The sequence below is a fragment of the Malaclemys terrapin genome, chromosome 15, assembly GCF_027887155.1.
Source record: "Malaclemys terrapin pileata isolate rMalTer1 chromosome 15, rMalTer1.hap1, whole genome shotgun sequence".
Taxonomy (NCBI): Eukaryota; Metazoa; Chordata; order Testudines; family Emydidae; genus Malaclemys; species Malaclemys terrapin.
This window is the reverse complement of record NC_071519.1, coordinates 18,958,934-18,985,266: the sequence shown is the minus strand read 5'-3', so window position 1 is coordinate 18,985,266 and position 26,333 is coordinate 18,958,934. Positions and strand designations below refer to the sequence as shown.

General features: G+C 50.7%; 1 long non-coding RNA gene across 1 annotated transcript; it reads right to left on the bottom strand.

Moving 5' to 3' along the window:
- Positions 1-107: 107 nt before the first annotated feature.
- Positions 108-24,864, bottom strand: LOC128849142 (uncharacterized). Its single transcript, XR_008447176.1, has 3 exons — positions 24,758-24,864; positions 3,415-5,123; positions 108-2,713 (listed from the first exon to the last, which is right to left on the bottom strand). It is a non-coding gene; the product is annotated as an uncharacterized LOC128849142 (long non-coding RNA).
- Between the last annotated feature and the right edge of the window lie 1,469 nt (positions 24,865-26,333).

Sequence of the window (26,333 nt, the reverse complement as noted above, 5' to 3'; positions counted from 1 at the left end):
CTCCAGTGTGTCCAGATCATTTTGAATTATAATCCTATCCTCCAAACCACTTGCCACCCCTCCCAGGTGGTACTGTCCACAACATTTATAAGTGTAGTCTCTCTGCCATTATCTAAATCTTGCAGGACCACACTTGATATGCCGTTCCAACTTGACGGTGAATCACTGATAACTACTCTCTGGGAATGGTTTTCCAACCAGATATGCACCCACCTTATAGTAGCTCCATCTACGCTATATTTCCCTAGTTTCTTTATGAGGAGGTCACGCGGTACAGTATCAAAAGCCTTACTAAAGTCAAGATACACCACAGCTACCGCTTTCCTCCTATCCACAAGACTTGTTATCCTGTCAAAAAAGGTTGCTAGGTTGGTTTGACATGATTTGTTTTTGACAAATCCATGTTGACTGTTACATATCACCTTATTATCTTCTAGGTGTCTGCAAATTGCTTGCTTGATTGCTCCATTATCTTTCCAGATACTGAAGTTAAGCTGACTGGTCTGTAATTCCCCGGGTTGTCCTTTTTCCCTTTTTTATAGATGGGCACTATATTTGCCCTTTTCCAGTCCTCTGGAATCTCTTCTATCATAGAATCATAGAATATCAGGGTTGGAAGGGACCTCAGGAGGTCATCTAATCCAACCCCCTGCTCAAAGCAGGACCAATCCTCAACGAAATCATCCCAGCCAGGGCTTTGTCAAGCCTGACCTTAAAAACCATTAAGGAAGGAGATTCCACCACCTTTTCCAGTGCTTAACCCATTCCAGTGCTTCACCACCCTCCTAGTGAAATAGTTTTTCCTAATATCCAACCTAGACCTCCCCCACTGCAACTTGAGACCATTATTCCTTGTTCTGTCATCTGGTACCATTGAGAACAGTCTAGATCCATCCTGTTTGGAACCCCCTTTCAGGTAGTTGAAAGCAGTTATCAAATCCCCCCTCATTCTTCTCTTCTGCAGACTAAACAAGCCCAGTTCCCTCAGCCTCTCCTCATTGTTGCCCTCCGCTGGACTCTTTCCAATTTTTCCACATCCTTCTTGTAGTGTGGGGCCCAAAACTGGACACAGTACTCCAGATGTGGCCTCACCAATGTCGAATAGAGGGGAATGATCACATCCCTCGATCTGCTGGCAATGCCCCTACTTGAATTTTCAAAGATAATTGCTAATGGCTCAGATATCTCCTCAGGCAGCTACCTGAGTATTCTAGGATGTATTTCATCAGGCCCCAGTGACGTAAAGACATCTAATTTGTCTAAGTAATTTTTAACTTGTTCTTTCCCTTCCAGCAGAGCAGACTGAACTCACATGATGCTGTCAGAGACTGGGATGTGGGCGGTTGTGCCTAGTGGTTAAAGCAGAAGTTATGCCTAGCAGTTAGAGCAGGAGTTGGGAGCCAGGAATTGGAGCCCGGGGTCAAGCTGGAGTCAGAGGCCAGGTGCCAGGTGCTAGAGCCAAGGGTCACAAGCGGAGTCAGGAGTCAGAGCCTAGGGGCAGAATCAGAACCAAAGGCCAGAGCTGATGTTGGAGGTTGGGAATTGGAGCCAAGAGTCCGAACCAGGTTAGCTGGAGTGAGGCAGGGCGGGAGCAAGACTGGAGCAAGGGTGAGAGCAAGCAGTTCCTAATGGATAGGTGTTCACAGCACAACCACCATCACAACTGCCATCACAATCGGCCACAACAATCGGCACTGATTAACTTCCTTGAATGGGCCCTAGCGCCTGACCTTGTCTCTCCCTTCTGCGCCTTACCTATGAGGTTAGAGTCAGGATGGTGGGAGCTGGGGAGGGGGAAGCTGTTGGTGCTACCTTCAGTGCCATACAGGTACCTGCTCTGAGGAGTACACCCAGGATTTCCATGCTCGGGATTGTCAATCCAGCACCTGTTGCCACACTACAATTACCCTGCACGCAATTCCCCCACCTCTTGTAGGCAGCTGGATAAGAGCCAGCGTTCTGAGTGCCCGTTGTTTTATTAGCAAACTCAGAGAGCTATTTCCAGAGAAATGCCCAGGACATTTATGTCTTGAAACACCTTTAATTTCCAAGTCCCTTTCTCCGGCTGGCTAGCTGCTCTGAAGCCTGGCCATGTGGATATCTGGAAAGTATTTCACAGTACTGCAAAGCCCCATCTCAGTCCCCTGGTGCTTGCCAGAATGCGCTGTTCACACTCACACAAAAAACCACCTTTCCAATATTTTACAGATTTCCAAATAATGTGGCCTTCATTTTTTCATATGTTTCTTATTCAGGCCTCCTTTGTGTTTTCAGTATTGCAGATCTGAGTTCGCCTGTGCTCTTATTAATGTCAATGCCAAGTTAAAGGAGGGTCACCAGCTGGGAGGAGCAAGTCTTTCAGATCCCATTAAATACTGGCCTTTGATTGAACAGTGCTTGCTAGGCCTGCCAAACATTATCCACTCCTCACGCAGGCCTAGTGAAGGGAACTGAGTGAAAGAGCGAGGGAAGGGAGAGAAGGAGTAAGAGGCCGAGGGGATAGAAGGAAGAGATGTAAAGGGAGCAGAAAAGCTACTTAAGGGCTTCATCCTGCCACAACTGAGGACTCAATTCAATTCTTGTTTTTCGGCCACGGAGCGCATCATGACATCACGCAGGAAGTCCTCTTTAGTTCTTCGTGGCTGCTTTCTAATTCTGCGTAGACGTTCAGCCGGTGATAACAAAGAGGGAGGCTGGGCTCCCAGGGTCATATCTGTGAAGCCAAAATGCAACATTTTACAGAAGCAGTATTGTTTGCAACACACAGACCACTGATTTAAAGCACAGCCACTATTCACATACCTATCACTATCTGGCTGACCCCAGGCAAGCATACATGACCCACAAGACCCCCAAAATGGTGAGTAACCACAAGGGCAAGGGAAATCAGTGTTCCAGGACCGTACTGTACACCGGGCATGTGGCTCTTGGGGAAAGCCAGCACTGCATGGGGGGGGGGGGGGCTTATAATCATTCCTGTCCCCACATTTTCCACAGTCTGTGTTCATTATGGACAATCTCTCGCTGCTGAGGGTGAGCAGGGAATGAAGGGAGGGTCTTCTCCAAGACTGCGGCTTCTGCCCTGGCCCTTATGCAGCTTGCCTGTGTGCAGCAACAGTCCCCCCTCCCCAGTGACAGCAGAGTGGCGTGGGAAAGTTACCTTTAATGGGGCAAGAAACAAGGCAGCTCTACCAAAGAGCCTGCGACAGCGGATTGCCCAGTATCTCCATGAGAGTTTCCTGGAGATCTCTGAGGCAGATTCCCGTGAAGTGAGGGAGTCAATCAATACCCTGTTCCGCCGCTCAGACTAGGCATGTGATGGTTACGCGCATCACACAGACACAAGCCTGCTTTCTGCAACCCTCCTGCCTCCAACAACTCGCTTCAGCGATTCCCAAAATCAAAGCCACTTACCAGGGGTCTCCTGTTTGTGCTTCACCAAGCTCTGACAGCTGTGATTGGCTAGCCTCCTCCAGGGTACAGAAGAGCTCTTGGCTGCATGCATCTCTGACCTCCAAGTCGTCCTCTGCCTCTAGGTCCTTCCACATCCTCGTCCAAGGTTTCCTCCTCCTGGCTCGGTCCACTCTCGACTGGCGCACGAGCCACCGAAGTATCCACAGTGGTTTTTGCAGTGGAGGTGGGGTCGTCACTGAGTATCGTGTCCAGCTCTTTGTAGAACCGGCAGCTCATGGGCGCAGCACCAGAATGGCAGTTTGTCTTCCATGCCTTGTGGTAGGCATTCCGCAGCTCCTTCACTTTGATCCTGCAATGCAGTGTGTCCCAGTCATGGCCCCTTTCTGTCATGCATCGTGAAATTCGTCCATAGGCATCATCATTCTTACGGCTGGAGCGCAGCTGGGACTGGACAGCCTTCTCTCCCCCAAATGCTGATGAAGTCCAGCAGCTTGGCATTGCTCCAAGTGGGGGATTGCCTGGTGCGTGGAGCAGGTATGGTCACCTGGAAAGATGCGCTGAGACCGCTTCACATGTCACTGAGCAAACAGGAAGGGGACTTTCAAAATTCCCAAGGAATTTAAGGGGTGGGAATGACAGTTGGTCATCTGAGGGCAGGGCAGTAGAGTTCAAACCGATGACCAGAGAGGCGAGAACAGGCATTGTGGGACACCTCCTGGAGGCCAATCACAGCGCTGTAATTGACCAGGGTGTCTACACTGACACCACAGGCGCAGAAAGCTGTATGCCTCTCATTGGGGTGGTTTTTTTACAGCGCTGCAACTGCGCAGTTTCTGCGCACCAAGTGGCTCGCACCTCGGGCGTTACACCACAGAAAGCTGCTTTACTGCGCAGAAACTTGCCAGTGTAGACAAGGCCTTAGGCTATGTCTACACGGAGCACCATACACCGGCGTGGCTGTGACACTGCCGCCGCGCAGTGTAGCCACTCTTTTTCACTGGGAGAGAGCTGTCCTGATGACAAAATAAAACCACCCCCTATGAGGGGCCGTAGCTTTGTCACTGGGAGAGTGTTTTTTTCACACCCCTGAGCGACAAAAGTTTTAACAACGAAAGTGCCCATGCAGACATGGTCTAAGTACCTTTCCCAGCCCTGAAGAAGAGTTCTGTGTAGCTCTCTCTCTCACCAACAGAAGTTGGTCCACGGTAAAAGATGTCGCCTCAACCACCTTGTTTCTTTAATATCCTGGGACCCACCTGGCTGGAACATGGCATCCAACTGTGAATGGCCTTTTTACGTTTCAATCACCCTGTGTCTGGTTTGCCTCCTCACGTTCCGGTGACATCAGGTTCCCCAGCCCTGCTGGCTGAATTTCAAGCCTCCCACCCCCACCAAAATACAAGTCAGCTGTGCCCCTTCCTGAGACCTGAGCTCTGCCCAGGATTTCCAGCTGCTCCAGGAACTCATTTGACGGGTTCAGAATTTCCCAAATAAAACAAAACTATCCAGCTGGATCGTGTGTGTTTGTAGGGGGAGGGGCGGCAGTCACCACCTCCCCCCTTTAAATCCATCCAGGTCTGTCTGTCCACAATAGGTGGGTGAAGAATGGTTCTTCCTTCCATAGGGGATGGTTTGGTATTTATAATTGAAAAGAGGGAAAACAGCCCGGCCCTCTCCGAACGGCACACAAAGTCTCAGCTTCATGGAATCTGCAAAGAGAAAAGTTTTCACCTTCTTTAATGATCTATGGTTCTGTAAGCAACACTTCGGGAGTTTGTGCTTACCTTGGTTGTGAGCCCAGGCCGGTGCATAGTAACCGACTGTTGAAAGTGAGAATTAGCAGCAGCCAATTCCACGTTCAGGCTCTCCAACCCTGGGAGAGCGCTGAGTGGCTCCTTTTCAGGAGGCCTGGCATTCAAACGGTGCTGGTTGTGGTGCCGTCAACGGTGGGGCTCAAAGTGCTGTGGCCCCTTACCACCGGCTTCGGCCTCTGCACTGGCTCCAAACTGACACCGTTAAGTGACACTGACTGACTGTGGAATCCCTCTAGCACTAAAGAACAAATCGGTCCCAAAGAGTTGCCTCTCTTGTGGGCACACATTGGTACCTTTCATCCCCAGCCAGGAAAGAGAGAGAGAGGCCCAGCTGGTTATTACCCTTGAAAACCATTTGAAATAGGTAAAAACTCCAAAATGCAGAGTCTGAGCTCACTTTTGGCATAGCAGCCCAGTTTGTTTCAAATGCCTCAAGGTCTGTGTTAATATCTGCAGAAACATTCTTGAGCAGGGTGGGTAGGAGTTATTCTGGATAAGTCATTTCTTAATCAGAAATTATTATTCCTATCCACTGGGGTCAAACAGCTTTTTTCCCCGCTTAGCCTGAGCAATCATCGCACAGATGTTCCATCGGAACGTATAGGGACTGCTAGGAAAACAGAACTGTGGATTTCAGTGTACGGGGCCCGTTGGGAAAACAGAAATATGGATTTCAACAGGCTGACAAAGCGCTTTCAAACTGCACGTGTGCTCCTGGAATGCTGGAGAATCAAATCAGTTTGGTATGTTTGTGGGCAGCGTCTTGCTGAGGAAAACTCCAGACCGATAGCACCGGAGTCTTGTATCTACCCAATAGAGATAACATGGGTACTAACAGTGCAAACTTCCCCCGCGCTGCTCCGTCAACGTGGCTCAGCATGGACCTGGTGTGGGCTGACGGAAAGTCAGTTATAATAATCTGAGGTTGGGTAAAATTTTCAAAAGCACTGAAAGTGACTGAGAAGCCTGCTTTGCTGAATTTGGCACTGATCGTACTAATCAGTGCCAATTGTGGTGAGTATGGTAACATGGACACCTGTCTTGTGGGAAGTGGTCCGAGCCCACCAAACTCACAAGCCACTGCATGGCCATCAGCTGGCAATGACTTTAGTTGGATTCAATCTGGTTACCTCTGAAAGGCCTCATTTACCAAAGTTGCTCTCCTGAGCCATGCAGTTTGCCATCAGCTTCATTGCTTAGCAACTGTATAATGTTTATTCAACACAATGAAATACATATGGTTTGTTTTTATTTTGCATCCTTCGCACAGAGCCCAGTGCTTCACAGGGAGTCAATAGCAGGCAGAGGCTAATGAGAAAAGGGAGATTTTAAAGTGAGAGAGGAACTGGCTTGCAGGGCCAGGATAACTGCAGATAAAGGGGTAAGGGAAATTCAGACAGGAGGCCAAGCCTGGAAGAAGCAAGAGACTAGAATGGAGTGCAAGTGGATAGCTTGGAGCTGGGGTGAATTGTTTATGGAGGTTTGGAAAACGGGCGGTTGGTTCTGATCTGGATTTGGTGATTCAGAATGGGGTGATACGGTCCCATTTCCTGGTGTGAAGAAGTAGCCTGGCCTCCTGAAATGTAGAGTGGGAACTGGGGAAAAGCAGATTACAATAGTCCAGATGGAAGCAGTTAACTCTTGGATAACAGTTCAGTTGAGGCAGGTCAAGGGAAGAGTGAGTCTTGCCAATGTTCTGGAGGTGGTGAGAGCTGACTTTGACAGGGGAGATGGAGGAGGGAAGAGCTGAAGTCGGATCACACCCTTTAGAACTGCATGCCAAAGGAACCCTGCATGCATGGCTCTTCCTTTCCCTCTGCTACTCCCCTGGAAGACACCCCCATCCCCGGGGCACTGAAGCAGATGGAGGGAATGGGTGAGAAGAGGGGATGGGCTGATGGTGGAGCTGATGGTGGGTGGATGCACATCCAGTCTGGTGGGAATTAGAGTACTAGAGTCACCGAGTTTAAGGCCAGAAAGGATGAGCAGATCATCGAGTTGATAAAGCCACGCCCTGCATTAACTTTCCGCTGAGCCACCTCCAGGGATAGCTGATGCCAGGGAACAGGGATAGAGCTGCTGCAGATCTCCGCCGTTGTACAGAGCTTGTGTCAAACTCACTTGGTGGAGAGGGGAGAGCCATATTTAACTGCGGTACAGGGGCTGGCATGATAATTTCCGGCTCCACGCATTCACCAGCTGAGTTCCCATTGGCAGTGATGGGGCATTAGCACACAGGCCAAGTGGAGACTCACTAAACTTCTGACTGTTATTATGATTCCATAGTTGTTTGGTGCCATGTTGTCACTCACATTCAGCATCGTTGGGCAAAACTGCTCCCCTTTAGACCAGCCCAACTCATGCCCTTTGTTTCTCTTCCTTTCCCAGTTTCAGGAATGTCTCAATGATGGCTGGCCTTGGAAACAAAGTTAAGGTCTGAGAAGAGAGTGTCACGGACTTCATTCTTCAGCAGAAACTTAGGATGCAACCAGGATCTCATAGAATATCAGGATTGGAAGAGACCTCAGGAGGTCATCTAGTCCAACCCCCTGCTCAAAGCAGGACCAGTCCCCAGATAGATTTTTGCCCCAGATCCCTAAATGGCCCCCTCAAGGATGGAGCTCACAAGGATGGAGCTGGATTTAGCAGGCCAATGCTCAAACCACTGAGCCAACCCTCCCCACTCTGTTTTGTGTTTTGTGTCTGAGCAGAGTCCAGACACAAAACAGAGAGTGAGTCAAGGAAAGCTGGGCTGTAGATTGGAGGCCACCCACAGAGACGTCATGTACAAGGCTGTGAATAGTAGTGAGATGTCCCAGAAGGAGTAGGTGGATGGGGAAAGATTAAAGGATACAGCCATGGCCATAGCATAATGGAGGGAACAAAGGGGAAACGGAACACTTCAGCCCGAACTGTAAGTGGAATCAGGGGAAATCTCTGCCTTGCAATACGGGTTGTCATTGCCTCCTGTACAGAGGGTGTGAAACACTATTGCTAGTGTGAGAGAGTGAGAGGAGAGGTCTGATCTGGTAGCAGTTCATACTTGATTTGCACAGGCCCATAGGGCCAGATTCTGGCATCTGGTAAGTCAGCCTTGAAGCCAGCTTTCCCAGCTACAATGGGGCAAAAATCCATCTGGGGATTGGCCCTGCCCTACCCTGAGCAGGGGGTTGGACTAGATGACCTCCTGAGGTCCCTTCCAACCCTGATATTCTATGATCTGAGTGAAAGACCTAGGAATAACCCTATGCCCATCGGTTCACAAGGTTACTGCATAAGATGTGCTAATAGTGAGGTTATGGAAAAATGGATTGTAATACACCACAAGACAGCAGATGTAACATCTTCGAATGTCTGCTTGACCTCAGGGTTCTGCATAGAGGAACTACCACCAACCTATGAAAAATGGGGTACCCCAATATTCATGGGCCAAGTCTTTAGCTGGTGTCATCAGTATTGCTGTATTGGGGAGCTTTACTGATTTAAACAAGCCGAGGATCTGGCCCATTGTCAGGCCAAATGGTCCTCTCCCAGAGATGTGAGTCAGGAGAAACTCATCTGAAGTCAGTGGAATTGTGTCCGCGTGAAACTGTGAGGCTGATTCTCCAGTTACTTACATCAGTTTCACCCTGATGAAATTCCATTGCTTTCTGATTTGCTCCCCTGCAAGAACAGAACCCAATGGAGTTGGTCTAAGTGGGGGAAGGATCAGGCCAGGATCTTGCCAATGGAGTTACAGCAGTATAAAATGAGTGTGAAAGGAAAATCAGGTTCATTGAGTTCAGGGAAGTTTCACTAGAGCAGGGGTGGGCAAACTATGGCCCGCGGGCTGGATCCAGCCCACCAGCCATTTTAATCTGGCCCTCAAGCTCCCACTGGGGAATGGAGTCTCGGGCTTGCCCCCTGGCACTCCAGCCAGAGAGCAGGGTCATGGGCCACTCCAGGCACTTCCTGGAAGCAGCAGCATGGCCCCCCCTCCGGTTCCTACATGTAGGGGAAACCAGGGGGCTCTGCTCTGCTTGCTGCACCCGCCCCAAGCACCACCCCCGCAGTTCCCATTGGCCAGGAACCTCAGCCAATGGGAGCTGCAGGGGTGGTGCCTGCGGATGGGGCAGCATTCACAGCCATCTGGCCATGCCTCCATGTAGGAGCCAGAGAGGGGACATGCTGCTGCTTCTGGGAGACGTTTGAGGTAAACGCTGCCTGGAGCATGCATCCTTGAGCCCCTCCCCGTGTCCCAACCCCTTGCCCCAGCCCTGATCCCCCTCCTGCCCTCTGAACTCCTCGATCTCAGCCCAGAGCACCCTCCTGCTCCCCAAACTCCTTATCCCCAGCCCCACCCCAGGGCCCGCACCCCCAGCCGGAGCCCCCAAACCTTCCCCACACTTCTCCCGCGCCCCAGTCTGGAGTCTCCTTCCGCACACTGAAACTCCTAATTTCTGGTCCCACCCCAGAGCCCACACCCCCAACCAGAGCCCTCACCCCCTCCCGCACTCCAACCCCAATTTTGTGAGCATTCATGGCCTGTCATACAATTCCTATTCCCAGATGTGGCCCTCGGGCCAAAAAGTTTGTCCGCCCCTGCACTAGAGTGACACTGGCGTAATTTAGATAAGGATCTGGCCCTATTTTCCCATCACCCCATGGTCTGTTGTGTCCATTCCCAGGCTGCTGTGAAGGGTCTCGTGCTGCGCAGTTCACATCTGCTGCGCAGAATGTTTGATAAAATAACAATTGGCATAGAGCTGCACAACATCTGTTGTCTTGCAGAACCGGAATCATGCAACCCCCTCCCACCCCCCCTTCATTTGTCTGCTAGCAGCGAACAACTTCACAAACAGGGCCAAGCATTCTCCCTTCTCCAGCACATGGTCCCAGTAGGACAGTGAACAATGGGACACGCATAGTTCAGATGAAGGCTCTTTCATTAGCCAGACAGCTGAAAAGCAGAGACATGTTGGGCAGCGGGTGCGTGTGAGAATTTTTGCCGTGTTAAAGCCTCAGTGTAAAATATCCACTCGTTTATCTCACTCACAGTATTTCTGCCAAGAAATAACAGGACCAAGACCCTCAGTGGGTGTCCATCAGCAAAGTTCCATTGAAGTCAGGAGAGCTGATTTATACCAGCGAATGACTTGGCCCAATATGTTTTTAAAAAATAGGGATATAGTCCTGTCTGTGAATGTTGGCTAGTAGAGCATCTATCTATCTATCTATCTATCTATCTATCTATCTATCTAGCTATCTATCTATCTATCTATCTATCCACTGGCCTGACTGTTCTCTCACTTACTCCAATTTCAAAGGAGTTACTCCTGATCTATTCTGATGTGAGAGGAAAAGAGGAACAGTATCTGAGCATGGGCGCCAGGTTTGTATAATTTATGGTGGTGCCCAGAATGGGTCCAAGCAGAGCCATCCCATGCACGGATGGACTGGGGCAACTGCCCCGGGCCCTGCACTTTAAGGGGCCCCATGTTTTGGGGGGCTCCGTGCTTCAGGGGACACGGGCTCCAGGGTGGCCTGGGGGAGTTAGCGGGAGGGCCTGGCACCAGCAGCAGCGAGTGACACAGACCTAGCCCGTGCCGCAGGCTCCCGGAGTTGCTCAGGGGAGGGGGCGGAAGCTGGAAAGAGGTGGGGCAGGGGCTTGGGGGAAGGAGTGGAATGGAGGAAAGGGTGGAGCAGGGGGTGAAGAGGTGGGACGGGGACTTGGGGAAAGGGGTGGCGAGGGGGCAGGGTGGGGCGGAGCTGGGGCAGAAAGAGGCAGGGCAGAGTGGAGCGGGGTAGGCTGGAGCTGGGTCACTCACTGCTGCCGGCGCCAGGCCCCCCGCTAACCCCCAGGCCACCCTGGACCCTGTCCCCCCCTGAAGCATGGGGTCCCCCCAAAGCGTGGGCCTGGGGCAGTTGCCCCGGTCTGTCCTATGGATGGGATGGCTCTGAAAATATAAGCCCAAACATTGGTGGAGTCGGGCCCACGTTCCTGAATATTGGTGAAGCCCAGGCATCATGGGCCCGTATAACTCGCTGCCTATGTATCTGAGCACCTTCAAGGTATCGAACATGAAATTTTCTATCCCCACCCAGCCATGCTGTGGCACATGCTGTATGTACCTTGAGCTCCATCTGCTCTGCTCCCCAGCTGAGGTCATGACGGATGGATTGTAGCTTGTTAGCACTCCAATGGCAGTACCTGGTCTCACCCCATATGACTGAAATATTTGAAAGTTCTTTGCTTCCACGCTCTCCACCATCTGCTTCTGCTTTGGTTTGGCCTAAGCTGGTTCTGATCTCAGCAGGGCAGGAATCTTCACATCACCCCAGATGGCTCGCCCCCCTCCCCCTCCATCTTCATTATTCAACTCACTTTCCAAACTCGCCCCCAAAGCTCCTCAAGAATGTGGGTGAAACATCACCCAGCAAAACCCCTCTGCCCCACCTACGAGGGAACTTTTATCAGCATGTGAGCAGCGGACAGATTTCCTCTGCCTTTCCTTTCCCGGCGCTGCCCTTCGCACAAGAGGTGAAAGAACAGCAACATTTTTGGACATTAGCTGGAGTGAGCAAATCTGCAGCACAATCCAGCTGGTGTTTCTATTTAGTAGAGTCCCAAACTGCAAGGGCTCCAGCCTCCTTCCCTTCCTCGATGGTCCCCCTCCCCTACTCTCTGCTGGCTGTTCTGCTAAGCTTCCACTGCTGTCCTCAAGGGTGCATCATATTTACTAACTTCTTCTCTGGTCAATTCATTTAAGAATCTTCAAACAGAAAACAGGCAGAACTATCAATCTAAAGGCACACTCCAGTGCAATACATCATGCTATGCTACGGAGGGGGAAGTCTCCAGACCTGAGGAATGACCCCTTCTCTGATAACGACTCAAGGTGAAGGAGAGGCCAAAACCACTGAGAAACATCCCTGCTTTGTACAGGAGTCCTAAGGCAATGGACAGGTGGGGTACGGTAAAGAAAAGAGCAGGGCAACGTTTTCAAAAGTGGCGTTCAGCTGTGAGGGCCATGGTTTCGGGAGCCCAACGTGAGCTGCTGAAAGCTGAGGAAGGATAGTCCAGTGGTTAGCGAGGGCTGAGGAGATAACAGCAGTTCAAGTCCCTGCTCTACCACCAGCAGGGGCAAGTCACTCAGCCATTCCATGCCTTAGGTGCGTTGGTAAAATAGGAATAATAGCACTGCCCGCCCTCCCAGTGGTTCTGGGAGAACATGCACATCAAAGATCGGGAGGTATTGGGGGGGCTTTTCGTACCAAAACTACCAGGTGTCTCAAGTGAGAGCCTCCATTTGAAAACACTGGCCGCGTTAATACGGTGCTGGCGTTTGCGAAGCTGAGGGACGTATTGTGCCCGTAGGTTGTGTAGGTGAGTTTAGTGCTGGAGAGCAAAGGCCATTCACCCACAGAGCAGGTACGGACTGGGCAGAGCAGCACATGCTCCTCACATGCTGACCTGCTCCCACCGTGCCTCCACCCACCCATGAGGGACACCCTGCTTTGACAAGCATTCAGTCCCCATGGCTCCAGGAGTCACCCTGTCCACTGAGGGCCAGCTAGAGTCAGTCAGGGAGTGGCTTTGTGTTGAGGGATTCATTAATGAAGAGCGATGATCTGGGGCTAACCTGGGGGAGCAACTGACCGAATTTCTTTATTCGCGTTGCTTGGGCACAGTCACAAGGATCTGAGCAGCCCGCCAACATGAATGAAGCACCTTCCTGGGCAAGATGGAAAGTGAAGTGACTTGCCCAAGGCCTTTGAAGGAATCTCAGCTAGAGGCAGGATTGGAACCCAAGTCTTTGGCCTCTTAGATTGGGCCAGATCCTGGGGTTCTGCCTCCATGCAGCTCAGGAGGGAGAGTGCAAGGTGGGTATGTAGTCACATTTGCTCTCCTCTGATCCTGGGGTCACTGCTCTTGTCCCCCAGTATAAATCAGAGCAGCCTGAATGCTGCTCCGCATTACCAGCCTCAAGAGAGAAAATTCACGCACTGGACCCCTTGAAGAGATCAGACGTCAGAGCCAAAGAATCGTGCGATTGGCCCCATCAATCACGAGGTTTTAAAAACATCATCAGACCCTGTTTTTAGTCTTTTTGACTTTTTAACTCCCCGCCATTCCTCCACCAGTGTGTGTCAGAGAATTTCTGGTTGAAAAGCCAATCTCTAGCGCGCACAAAAATGCAGCTCTCCCTGGATGCTCAGATGGAGACTTCGGTTACCATCTCAGCATCCAAGGAAACGGGAACGAACTGCCGGCTATTTTCGATTATTGTCTTGACTCCCCCTTCTTCCCCGCTTTGCTGCCCTCCGGAGCTTCTCCTCTGCCAAATCCCAGGTGGAGGAGAAGTCCCAAGGCAGTGGGAAGGGGGGAAGTGTTCCCAGACACCAAGCCAACTTTTGCCACTTGAGACCAACTCTACTGGTAACAATTCTGAGCAGTGGCTTCACATCGAACTAGTGTTTAAAGGCTTTGTCAGTGAGTCACAGGAGCCTTTAAGTTCCCCTCCTGAGACAACCAGCCACAGTCTCCTTCCCTGACCTAACCCCCCTGCAATGGATTTTAGAAACATGGGGCCCCCGCCTTAGTGAGATGGCACCTACCCAGTCGCCTTTAGCACCTTAATCTGTCTGATCAAACCACTAACAAAGCAGGGCAGACTTGCACTGAGCTCCTCATCTGGGCTAGATTGTCCCAACTCCCTCCTCAGCTCCACCTAATGCTTTTCTTTTGATCGTGTTGGTTTAGAACATTAAAGTGTAACTTTATGAAAAACAACACAGCTGGGCTGAGATCTGAGCACGTGGATTTCCTGAAATCCCCCTTTCTTTTATCGAACGCTTTGGGAGCTTATTTCATTTGCCTTCCCCGGCTGGGCGCAGCTGTTGCAGGGACAGGTTTCGCAATGCACAAGCAGATGGAGAGCCTTACGCTTTCGCCTCAGCAGCCCTGCTTTGTGAAATCTGAACCTGGGGCTGGCCTCAGCTTTCATTCCTACTGCTCAACTCTTTAGTGGAGTCTACTGGGTCCTGGCTGGAATTCCAGAGTAACTGTATCGCTCGGTTGCATCTCTGGGCAGTCTGCATAGTGATGGAAACATGGCACATTGCAAAACACGGCCATCAACAAGTGCCAGGCAGGAAACCTGTGTGACGGGGCTGTGTTCACCCACGGTCATTGGATAAACTCGCTTGGATCCAAAGGTCCTCCAGAGCCTTTGCCCCAACCTGACCTGACGCGCTGGAGATAGTTCATTGATGTGTTTGCTTGTGTCCACTTTCTGGTTGCACTAGGAACCATGCCAAAATGCCATGAGGGAGGCTGTCTTCACCCTGTTTCTGGCTGGAACCAGGGAATATGGCAGGTCTTTGTTAACATTATTTATCAGGGGCTCTCAGTGTGCTCAGCACGGCATAGTACACAGAGGAAAGCACAGTCCCTGCTCCAAGGATCGAAGTTACATCAACAGTGCAAATCACATCCAGTGCGACAAAAGGACCAAGAGGCAGTTTTATCACAAAGGGGTGCAGTCTTTAAAGTATATGGTCCTGTTTCCCAGGCATGCTATGGCTGCTTTGTGCCCCTCCAGCAATGCAAAGGAGGAGTGAGCCACCTTAACTAGCCGGTTCAGCTAGGTTTACATTGGCTTTGCATTGCAAGACCAGTGCACACTAACTGGAGTGTTCTGGCATATGTGGCCCTTTATGTACCTAAGTATTACAAAACGAGCTGCTGTGCTGTGCTTACCATGGTACAGGAGACTGAAATCATCATTACTTTGGCTCCGTGGTTAAGACAAGTTCATTTAAACTGCTCGTGGTGTTAGGTGCTAGGCCTGTGTGTGAAGCTGCAGAGCCGTTCTGCTGACTCATACTGGCAACCAGACCAGCAGGCTCTTATTAGCTTCAACTCAGGAGGCTGTGGGACTGTTGCCAGAGTCCCCAGAGGCTCACATGTTTTAGGGGTGCCTCCAGTACCCAAGAAATGCTGGTGAGCCAGGGATCATGGATTTTCAAAGTCAGCCCATGGTAGCAGATCAGCACTTTTCTTCCCCTACTGTGAGCACTGATGACTGGATGTGATGGGCTTGGGTATCCACTACTGAAGAAAAGAACCAAAGAGCTGTGTCTGGGGCGAGGCACATTCCAAACTTGCACTGGGCATCAGTTGCTCCTAATTATAGCATTTGGAATAACACTGAGGTGCTCTGGTCATAAGGAACTTTCTGCAAAGTTCCTAAGGGAGGAAAATGGCCAAAAATCTCCTTAAATGTCTAACCTGAGTCTGAGATGTTCTGATGTGGGGAGGAGAGGACAGGGCTCTGCATTCCTTCAAAACCAAGGCCAACTTTCCAAACCAACTCCCCAGAGATTGGATCCATCAGGGGGACTTGGCAGGAGAATTGCATTTTTAATGTCCATTTCAGTGTTTTTATCTCTTTTCTGTTCGGTGTTGATTTATGCTTCTCAGGGTTTTATCTACGCTGCTGAATTTCTCTTTCCCATGATTTATACCACCTTCATGTTTCAACAGATAGCCTGCGTTCCTTTCCGTTGGGGGCTGCCCTGACGCTGATAAAGATTCTTCTCCCTGAATGTCAGGGGAAAGACTTTCCTCTCTGCTCCAACAGGGACCCCGGGCTCAGGGAGCACCTGATCACGCAGAGATTGTGTGGCTGCATGCTTGATGAATCAGTGAAAGGCTCAGTGGATAGGCTCTGGGTGGCTATGGGACTTTGGAGAGCACACGCTTAATGGTGTATCAGCAACAGCTGTTTTGTCCCATCATAAAGTAATGGGGCCATTTAAGTACCATAGAGGGATAGATCTGGGAATAGAGCCCAACAATCCTGACTCCCAGACCCCACTATCCATCCTTCGTGCCTCACGGGATGACAATTTAGATTTTGGCTGAAATTTTCAAATGGTGCCCAACTCCCACTGGAAGCCCAAGGGAATTGGGGCTTCCTTCTCTTAAGCCCCTTTGAAAATTCCAGCCTTAGCAAGAGCGTCTCTTGATTCCCATCAGCGAACACAGCACGTACTGTAGGCAGGGGAGACTAAATGAGAATTTAGCCATGAACTAGCTCCAAAGTATTCTGAGTTACTGGGTTTCTGGGTCATTCTGGAGAGTCTAGAAGGCACGTTGTACCACATGGGCTGGGACATCTCTCATCCAGTCAACTTCCAGGGAGGCTTATTCCCCGATGAAAGTTTTTAAAAAGTAAAAACAATGAACCCATCCTAAAATGGATTATATTTTTTAAAGTACAGAGAAAATCCAAACTCTCTCCCATCATGAGCCAATCAGCTCCCGGGCGGGAGTGGGGGTGTCAATGTAAACACAGGAGACTTATCCCTTTATGTATTTACTTCTGTCTGACTGGCTACAAGCTTCCAAGAGAAGCACACGAATCCTCAAACCACAGTCACCCCTTTAGTGTCTCTCCCTGGGCGAGGGCAGGAATCCACCAGAGAGTCTATCTGTCTGGACATGGCGCCCCCACACTCCTGAACTGGAGTGAGAGCAGAGTTCCGTTTCAATAGCCTGTTAGGTCCTTTACCTTTCTGCTTCCACTGCCAGCAAAGGTGCTTGTGGTTTTCAGGACAAGGACATTTGAGCAGTAGGGTTGGGACTAAGACCCACTAACTCATCTCACAGAGGCCAGTAAGCAGTCATGGTTAACAGGGTTTGGTCACTATTCTCCTGGGATGGCGACTCAGAGGTGAAAGGCTCTGTAAACCATTACCCAGCCCCTGGGCCAGCCAACGCCTGCCAATTTTGCTCTTCCTTGTAAAAGGTCACCAGTCTGGGGTTATGTAAAAGCCACCCATCTTCTCCTGATAGACCAGCAAACTCCATGGGGCATCAAGTAAACCTTCCACTGACCAGTTGGCTTTTGAAGACTCCTTCTTGGAGGAGCCCTTCATGGCCGCTGTGCCTGTGTGACTGCCTGGGCCATAACAATCGGAGGCCATTGTTTTGGAAACAGACATTGGCTCTGTTGAGATGAATGCTCTGATTAGTGCTGTATTCCCGCAGGGGTTGCTGTCTACTCGTGTGACCCTCGTGTTTGTGGTTAAGCAGTTCTGCCTGATATATTTTACACTTTTATGAGCCTCTGAAAAAACAAACCCTTTGTGACAGCTGTTCCTAATTTCTCATATTTATTTATGCCCTACTGTCCTCTCATTTATTGGGTGGATTATAATTCATCACGCCAAACCTTCCAGGCATTGCGCCTGCTAGGATGACACCATTTCTGGACAGTTCAGACTCAGTGTCCGTGAAAGGAATTGCTCTTCTCTGGGTGGCAGGTGTCTTGAGAATTCTATTCCCCATATGGGAGAGTGGAATGGAGGTAGGGGGACACCACAAGAAAAATGGAAACTAACATAGAGTCATAGAATTTAAGGCTAGAAGGGACCACCAAATCATCTAGTCTGACACCTGTATATCACAGGACACCAACACCACCCAACCACCACCACACCAAGCCAACAACCAGAATTAGACCAAAATATAACAGCCGTCAGAAGACTAAACTCTTGTGTGTCACAGACAGAGAACAGGAGGGACTGAGGTGCACCAGTGCCTGAGACCCCTGCAATGGAGGGGAATTCATTAAGTGAGGAACTGAAGAACACAGACCAGAGAACTGCCCCAGAATAATCCCTAGAGCAGAGCTTTTAAAAGCTTGATTTAAAAGTTGTTCGTGATGGAGAATCCACCATGACCGCGTCCCTTGGCAAATTGTCCCAACAGTTAATTACCCTCACTGTTAAAAATTGATGCCGTATTTCCAGTCTGAATGTGTCTAGCTTCAACTTCCAGCCATTGGATCGTGTTAGACCTTCCTCTGCTAGACTGAAGAGCTGATTGCAATATTTGTTCCCCCTGTAGGTACTTATAGACTGTGATCAAATCACCTCTTAACCTTCTGATGACTGGCCCAATTCCACAGACCTGAAAGGTGTTCTCAGCCTGCATGTGGTGTTTATGGGAGACTTGAGACGGGTGGCCACCCTGAGTGCCAAGGCTCTAATGCGGGACGTGATATGCAGCAAAGACCAGACCAGAGGAGCATCATAAAAATGATAGCATAGGAGTCTTCTCAGATCAAATATGGACATTGGTGCAACTAGAGAGCTGTGCAGTGGAAGCAATAAAGAAGAGGGGCCATTCACCTGCCGTTCACCCTTCCTGGAATGTGCTAATTAGCCCGGTGGAGCCAAAATGTAGCGCGCCAAATTCAGCCCTAATCTAACGCAATTGACATCAGTTCCAGTGCAGAGCTGGAGGCGGTCTGGGAACTGTCAGGCGGGGAGTCGCGTCACTGGAGCATAAAGTGATTTGCAAGCACATCTGTAGAGTGTCCGTGGATTTCAGATGGTGCATGGTGTGTATCGGACTGCACAGAGCTGAGTCTCGTTACACCAGGCATGGGCTGGAAATGTCAGACCACCTTTACTCAGATGGACCCAAATCTTGGGGGCTTGGGTAAAACCATCCCTGAAGTCAACGTGTAACGGTCAACACAAATGGACCCTTCCCCCTGCCCCCCTTGTTGAGTGGATCTTAGCAGTGATGGGTTGTTTATAGAGTGGGATGAAGCCGGAAGATTTTATCGAATTTGAATACATTATTAATGAATTGTTCTGATTGTTCATTTGAATTGCAGAAGGGCCTAGGAGCCGCAGACAGAGAGCAGGCCCCCCCATTGTGCGAGATGCTGTACAAACATCAAACAGGATTATTTGGAAGATGCTGCTGACATGCATCAAATCATTTGTTTGCTGGATAGTGTTCAGTGAGCTGCAGAACAGGGCAAATGACACACAAGTGAATGCACTCCTGGAGTGATAACGGCAGCATTCCCTGACCAGTGTATTACCAGTGAATGACATTGAACCTGCCTGAGCTGTTTGTTGTGGTTTGTCCTGGTGGAGCGCTCGAGCCCCGTGCGAACACTCACGCACAAGGGATGATGTTGCACGTGTGCGAGCGAAGACACCTGGTTATATGGCTCCATGGGACTAAGGCCCAGGTTGGAGGCGAGTGGGAGGGCTGTCGCTCCCACCTTTCCACCAGGAGGCCATACAGAGCCCCCTCCAAGGAGATTAGGCACAGCAGGAAGTACAGCCCAAAGAGGCCAAGCGACAGCAGCATCCTTTGTCCCTCTGATAACCGTGGAGGGTGGCCCGGGAAGTTGGCTGAGTGATTGCACTGATCTCTGGCCTGCGGCGGCTCCAGACCTCACCTGGCTTTCTGATCTCCAGCCTCCAACCCCAGCCTAACTCTGACCCTGACCCTCGTCTATCAACCCGGCTCTAGCCATTACTCCGGTCCCTGCTTGCTGTCCACTGCCTTGTGGCCATCCTTGACATGTGGCCATGACTACTAGGCCCAACTCTGAGTTGCAATTCCTCCTCCTGAAGTTATTGGTTGGTTGGCAGATTCCCCCATCTCTGGTCCATCTCTTTTTCCTCTTTGGGCTCTTCCGATGCATCTTTCCGTTCCCTTTTCCCTTTACGGTGCCTCCTGTTGCTCTCTCCCGTGGTGCTGTGTAGCTGTCAGCCAGGCCTATCCCCCACGTCCTGCTCCTACTCCTGAACGCAAGGTTGCAGCAATCTCCATCACAGAGCCTGGGAAGGTTATCAGGCGAGTAAATGAGTTTTAAATCTCATGTGCCAGGAGGTACCTGGGCCAGTTGTAAACTGACAGTCCTGGGGGAGGGTAACTTCAGAGAGGAGAAGCTGAAATTGAACATTCTTGGCTCAAGTCTCTAGCCCCGTGACGGAAACTTTGGAATAATCATTTAATAAAGACCATCTGGGAGGCTCATTTGAGCAGCAGCACCCACTAGCTCCCTGGCAGCGAAGGCTCCGCCAGCGTTTACCTCACAGCTCTTCTCGGCGGTGTATCGCCGGTCGGGCCGCAGGCTGGGTGTTTTGTTGACTCAGTTTCCAGAATTTACTCTCTTTCAGTTTCTTACTTTCAGGGGCTGTTACCTTCTTGCTGATTTCACTTCCTTAGTATTATTAGGATTCGTTATTTGTATTGTGGTGACACCCAGCTGCCCCAGACATGGACCCAGACCCAGCAGTGGTAGGTGCCGTACAAACACAGAACAAAGAGACAGGCTCTGCCCAGAGAGTTGACAGTCTGAGTCATCTCCTGCCTGGAGAAATCTCCCAGGCACCCCAGGGCTTGACCGTGCTTGTGTTACATCCGATCAGCAACAAGCAGCTTCCAAAGGAGACTAGATTAGCACAGCTCCTCCTGACCCTGCGGCTGGCTCACCTGGCTCACGGACCTCAGGAGTCCGTGTACTAGCCTCACCACAGTGACGCCACAACAGGAAGAACCAGTGGCATCGGCGCTGAGAGCCAAATCCCTCCGGACTTCCTCGGGGCTATGTCACCGCTTCACGAGGGGAGACCCACAGGAGGGGCTCAGGGCTGGAAAACACTGGGAGCTTCCCTTTGCACAGGGTCTCTTCCCAATCCTTATGATGAGGCGTAGGGAGGCCCCACTTTCCCAGAGGGAAGGGGATGGCCCACCCAGATCTCCAGGCTGGGCACTTTGCCACACCTCCCCTCTGTCCATCAGTGTGCCCATGCTGGCAGCTGCCCTGTGCCCTCTGGGAAGGGGTGTGGCACCACACAGGAAGTATGCTGCTCAGGTCGGTGCTGCCTGCTTGGCAAGATTCCGCCTGGGTGCTGTGGGGACATGATCCAGGTGCCCCACCTCTCCCCGTGTGCAGAGCCCCCCAATCCAGAGTAAATGGGGAGATCTGTGAGTGCAGGGGATTCTCTGCACATAGATCTGGGGGAACAAGCCTCCCCCTCCCCAATCTTCACTCATCCCAACTCAGGCAAACACCCACAGACTGCAGTGTGGCTTTGGCTCGGGTGACCAGATGTCCCGACATTAGGGGCTGGTGGGTCTGTAACCACATGCTCAGCTCTCCTCTTATATATTTAGTGCTTATGTAATTGCAGCTGTAGGTCTAATAGCAAACACAGCCTGGGCAAGGAGCAGCATCTGGGCCTTACCGTTGTTTGAAATAAACCTGCCGCTAAAAAGGTTCCAGATGATGGCAAGTGCCCTATTACAAACAGCGCCGTGTGGCTCCCACAGCTTCCACTCCCTGAATAGTCTCGCAGCTCCCAGCTGAGCGTTTGGTCACACGTTCCTCCGACTGAGTGCAAACAGGAATCCACGCTGTCTCCCCTGCTGCCCCTGATCGGTGAGCACCAGACACCCTGCCGAGGGAAAGGTGAGCGTCCCCTCACGCCAGAACCCCAACGGGAGCAGGCAGCATACTCGCCAGCCTCTATCAGTCTGATTTCAATGTCCCTAGCAGTGCCGTTTCCATCACCTGCCTGCGGGAGACAATTCCACAGCCTCACGCATCTCACCGCCAGGACGTTTTTCATCCCATTGATCCTGATTCTGAACTCACTTCCCCCAGCATAAATCAGGAGTCACTCCACCCAGTGTGTAAACCCTCTGTGAGAGCAGTGTTAGGCTCACACAGTCTAGATCGTCATTTTCTCAATTTTATCCCATTATTTCTAGTTCCCAAAGCTCCCATCCAATGCAAGGGGTGTCCTCCAACGGCAGCGTGGATGCCCCACCTCTTCTCTGCTATTAATTAGTTATTAAAGTGGGCCCAATTCTCCACCAGGGGTCAATGAAGTCAGCTAGGCTGATTTACATTGGCTCAGGATCTGGCACCCTGCGAGTAACTAACCACTGGAACAATGCCCCAGGGGTAGTGATGGAGTCTCCATCCCTGACAGTGGTTACATCCAGACTGGATGTTTTCATAAAATCTGCTCTAGGAATTATTTCAGGGCAGTTCTGGGGCCTGTGCTACGCAGGAGGTCAGATGATCACCATGGTCCCGTCTGGCCTTGGAAGCTATGAATTGATATGGTGATAGCCCCAAACGGAAAGGGGGACACAGTCCCCATTCCATGGAGCTCACAATCTAAATCCTTATCATTAGACTAGCCTGTGGATGGAGTCAGGAGCCCTGCGGGTTAGTTAGGAAACCAACCTGCTTGACCAGGGCACCAGGTGCAGCCTGTTCTCTGGCAGAAACCAGTTATAAATAAATAAATAAATAAATGGAGATATCCCATCTCCTAGAACTGGAAGGGACCTTGAAAGGTCATCGAGTCCAGCCCCCTGCCTTCACTAGCAGGACCAAGTTCTCCAGCTGCAAGCCCATCCCTGAAAACGCTTGCCCCTGACTCTAGAGGGCACGCCGTGGGTCCTGACTGATCGCAACTGCCACTCTGTGGTGCAGACAGAGAGGGGCCAAGCCTGGCCCAAGCCCCATCAGGGCTTTATAAGTGAGGAGCAGGACCTTGAATTGGAGAAGAGCATGAAGCACTGCTGTGCAATGTTCCTGCATAGCAGACTGGGTCCTGATACCAAGAGAGAAGTTGGCCATGAGTATTGGCCCCAGATTTCAACCATCTCAAAGAGATGGGCTCTTTGGTTCAATCTGATCTGCCAGGTATAACACCACACAATTAGCCAGGTGCATTGTGGGGTTTTTCTTTACAAGACTTGATGGACTAATGGGCTGAGATGGCTACAACAAATACTATTATTGTGCCATAAGTCTGAAGCAGCGCCTTCTCCTGCAGGTCAGTAGAGTATTCTGCTTACAAACAGAGAGTTGGTATGGCCGGTCGTTGTTACTAGGACAGGCTGATCGAGCTCAGCGGACGGTGGCTTCCCATCCACAGCTCCAAATCTTTTTTTGTGTCACTGACTCTTTAGTGTGTGTGTTGTCCCCAGCAAGTGGCTGATCCACAGGGATTGGGAGTCTACTGAAGCTGCTGGCCCCAGGAGTTACTCCTTTAGCTCATGCTGGAGCGAGACCTGCTTTCAGCACTGGAAATCCCACGTTCAAGCTGGTGAGGACAATTACTAGGCGTGATTCATTCTTTCTGCTTTTTTCGGTTGCTCAGCTGCCTCTGTGCTCCTGGGTTCCACCTGGTTCTGGAAGCAAATGGGCTGAAATACAAGGCTGGCAGCTGGTGTGCCTGGTAGCACCAGAAATCTCATAGAATCATAGAAGATCAGGGTTGGAAGGGACCTCAGGAGGTCATCTAGTCCAACCCCCTGCCCAAAGCAGGACCAATCCCCAACTAAATCATCCCAGCCAGGGCTTTGTCATGAGAGAGAGCTTGTGCTCACAAGGTCTCCAGCCCAGCTTTGCAGAGCTGTGGATAGCTCGGACGGAGAAGAATCTGAATGTCCGGGGGGATTGTCTGATCCAAACATCAACCCTGCTGGAGCTTCACCCAGCTCTGGCTATAACCCAGGGAAAGGAGAATGACTCAGGAATGTTCGGAGCTGTGATTTATTCCAAGGTAGTAAAGTTGTGATGCAGCACAGGCCACTTCAGACAGATTAGCTGGGCATGGTCTGATTCAGCGTCCGTGCGAAGCAGACAGCTGTGCAGGGAGGATGCTGGGACCCAAGAGAGGATGTACGGTCACTATCATTAGCACGTACGCGCTGGGGAGAGAATTCACCCCAGTGGAGTGAAGCCCCGAGGCTGTGTGTTCTCTCTCTCTCCCTGCTCATGAGAACTTTCACCCGGGCGGTGCGTTTTTCCAGCTCCAAAGGGTGAGAAGCCGTAACGACGCTGCTGCCTTTTGAACCATGAAACCCGCAATGCCCTGCTACAGAATTTGCAATTTAAATATTTAAAAAGCCACAGATCTACCCCCCCTCCCTCCCCCAGTACAAACTCTCCTTGCTGGTTCGAGAAATCTAACTGGTTTAGATACATTCAGACATCCATCCCGAGAGACAGGCAAACAAAAACGATCCTAAACTAAATAACTGCCAGAGATGGGTTGTTTTGGCCACTTTCCACCAGGCCTAATCCATGCTGCTAATCTGTTTTGTCTTTTCCAGTAATTTAGCACATTAAGACAGTTACGGTTACATTCTGTTTATTTTTCTAACCCTCACAAAAACCCATAATATAGCCGTGGGCCGAGGGGGGGGAGGGGAGACGGCTGGGAGATTTACTGAAAATTAAAAAAAAAAAAAACAAACACTGAAGAGGGATATTGAATTGTGAGTTGTGTTTTCGGCTCCCCATCTGCGGCACAGCTGTTAGAATAGTCTTTCGGGAGGTAGCGGCCCATTCCGATGCTCAGTTTGCATTCCTCCCCATCCCCCATGTCTTATGCCCGTAGAATGATGCAAGAAATCCAGCAGGGGTTATTTACACAGGGCGGGATTAGCAAGGGGCAGTGTGTAGTGTCCCCGATTGGTGAGCGGGTGATGCGGGGCCCCCTCGGTGCCAGTGCAGAGAGGCTATGAGGCTGCTAAAGCTGCCTGGTTCCATTTCTGGTATGCTGGCCAAGGTGGCAGCCCGCACATAAATTATTTACTACTACAGCAACTAAACGCCCCCTGGTGCTAGGCGCTGTACAAACGCAGAACAGCCCCAAAGAGCCCACAATTGTACATGACCGAAATGGCGACTGACCTGGGATGTGAATTGTTGGAGGCCTCAGAGCCTCGGGACGAGCTTCCTCTTTCCAGAGGAAACCCATAACCCATAGGTCAGTGTGGCCGTGTCCCCATCTGTGCCGTGTCCCCGGAGCTCGTGGGGCCTTGACCCGGCTCAGCTACAGAGGTTGGCTCTTTCAGCTCAAGCTGGAGCAGCTCATGCTTTTAGCTCTGGAGGTTGGCGGCTCTATCTGTGGTGCAGCCAACACATAAGCGGCCCCCGGAGGTATTGTGACTCAGAGAGGGAAGCGAGATTCTCCCCCAATTTGGTATGGAGGGGGAGGAATCCTGGCCTAAACAAGCATATTATGACACCCTCTGCACTGACTCAGCTGTGCCGGCCTGCATGTGGGTGTGTACGGAGCCAAGACTCTATCCATCCCTCCCCTCTGCTCCGGAAGGAAGTGTGTGGGTACTGCGTGCCCACGTCCGAGACCTGGATAGCATGAGGGAGCCTCTTACTGCCTTTCTGGATTGAGATCAATGGGAGTTAGAGCACCTAAATCCATTTGAGGATCTGGGTCCTTAATGCTTAAGTCACTTTTGAAAATGAGACACAGGCTCCTAAGTCACTTAGACACTTTAAACTTTTACTCTGGGGTGTTTTTTTAATAGGGTTGATGTTTTCTCCCATGTCAGTTTCAATATTCCACATTCCCCATGTCAGCAATATTTACAGAAGGACACAGAGAGACATCGCAGGTGTGTGTGGGACAGAGGGGAATGTGCTCTGAGGACGAGTGATGCTCTCATAATGAGGGGAAGTTACCAGTGAACATCGCTCATTTCATCTCCCTCCAATTATTGCTTCACTGGGTATTTTCTTCTCTGATTTTCGGCCAAGCTTTTTGGAACTGAAATCAAGCGTGTGGACAAAGCTTCTGCTAATGAAATGAACTCCCTCACGTGAGCAGTGGTTCTTTGTCACAGCCTACGTGCCCTCAGTCTAAGGAATCAGAGTGAAAGGTTTGACCTAGAGGAAACAGTGTCTTCTTTGTAACTTGAAATCTTTAAATCACGATTTGAGGGCGTCAGTAACTCAACCACAGGTGATGGGCCGATTTCAGGAGTGGGTGGGCAAGGTTCTGTGGCCTTCAATGTGCCGAACATCAGACTGGATTGACCGTGGGGGCCTTAAAGTCTATGAAATTCATTCCTGTGCAGAGGACCAGCACCACTTATATCTCACTGGGGGCTTAAAGTGAGACTTCTGTGGCACACGGGCCTGGAGGAAGGATCAGATACTTTGATACTGTCACGGGATGGCCTGCATTGAATTGATGTGACGGTCCTGATTTCAGTGGAACAGCTAATGCAATGTAAATAAATAAATAAACGGGCCAAGCCCCTGACGGCTGGATTCGCACACAGCAGAAACTGTGCACCCGAGGAGGCTGGGACACGAGAGGTTTTGCACCGTCTTTTAGCTCCTCCTCATCCTGATCCTGTAGGGGCAACTTAGAGCAGCCTCGGAGCTACCCGAGCTTGTGATACTGATTAGCACACCTCAAGGGGCTGCTCTCCTCGTCAGTGTGTATCATGCTCCAGCATTG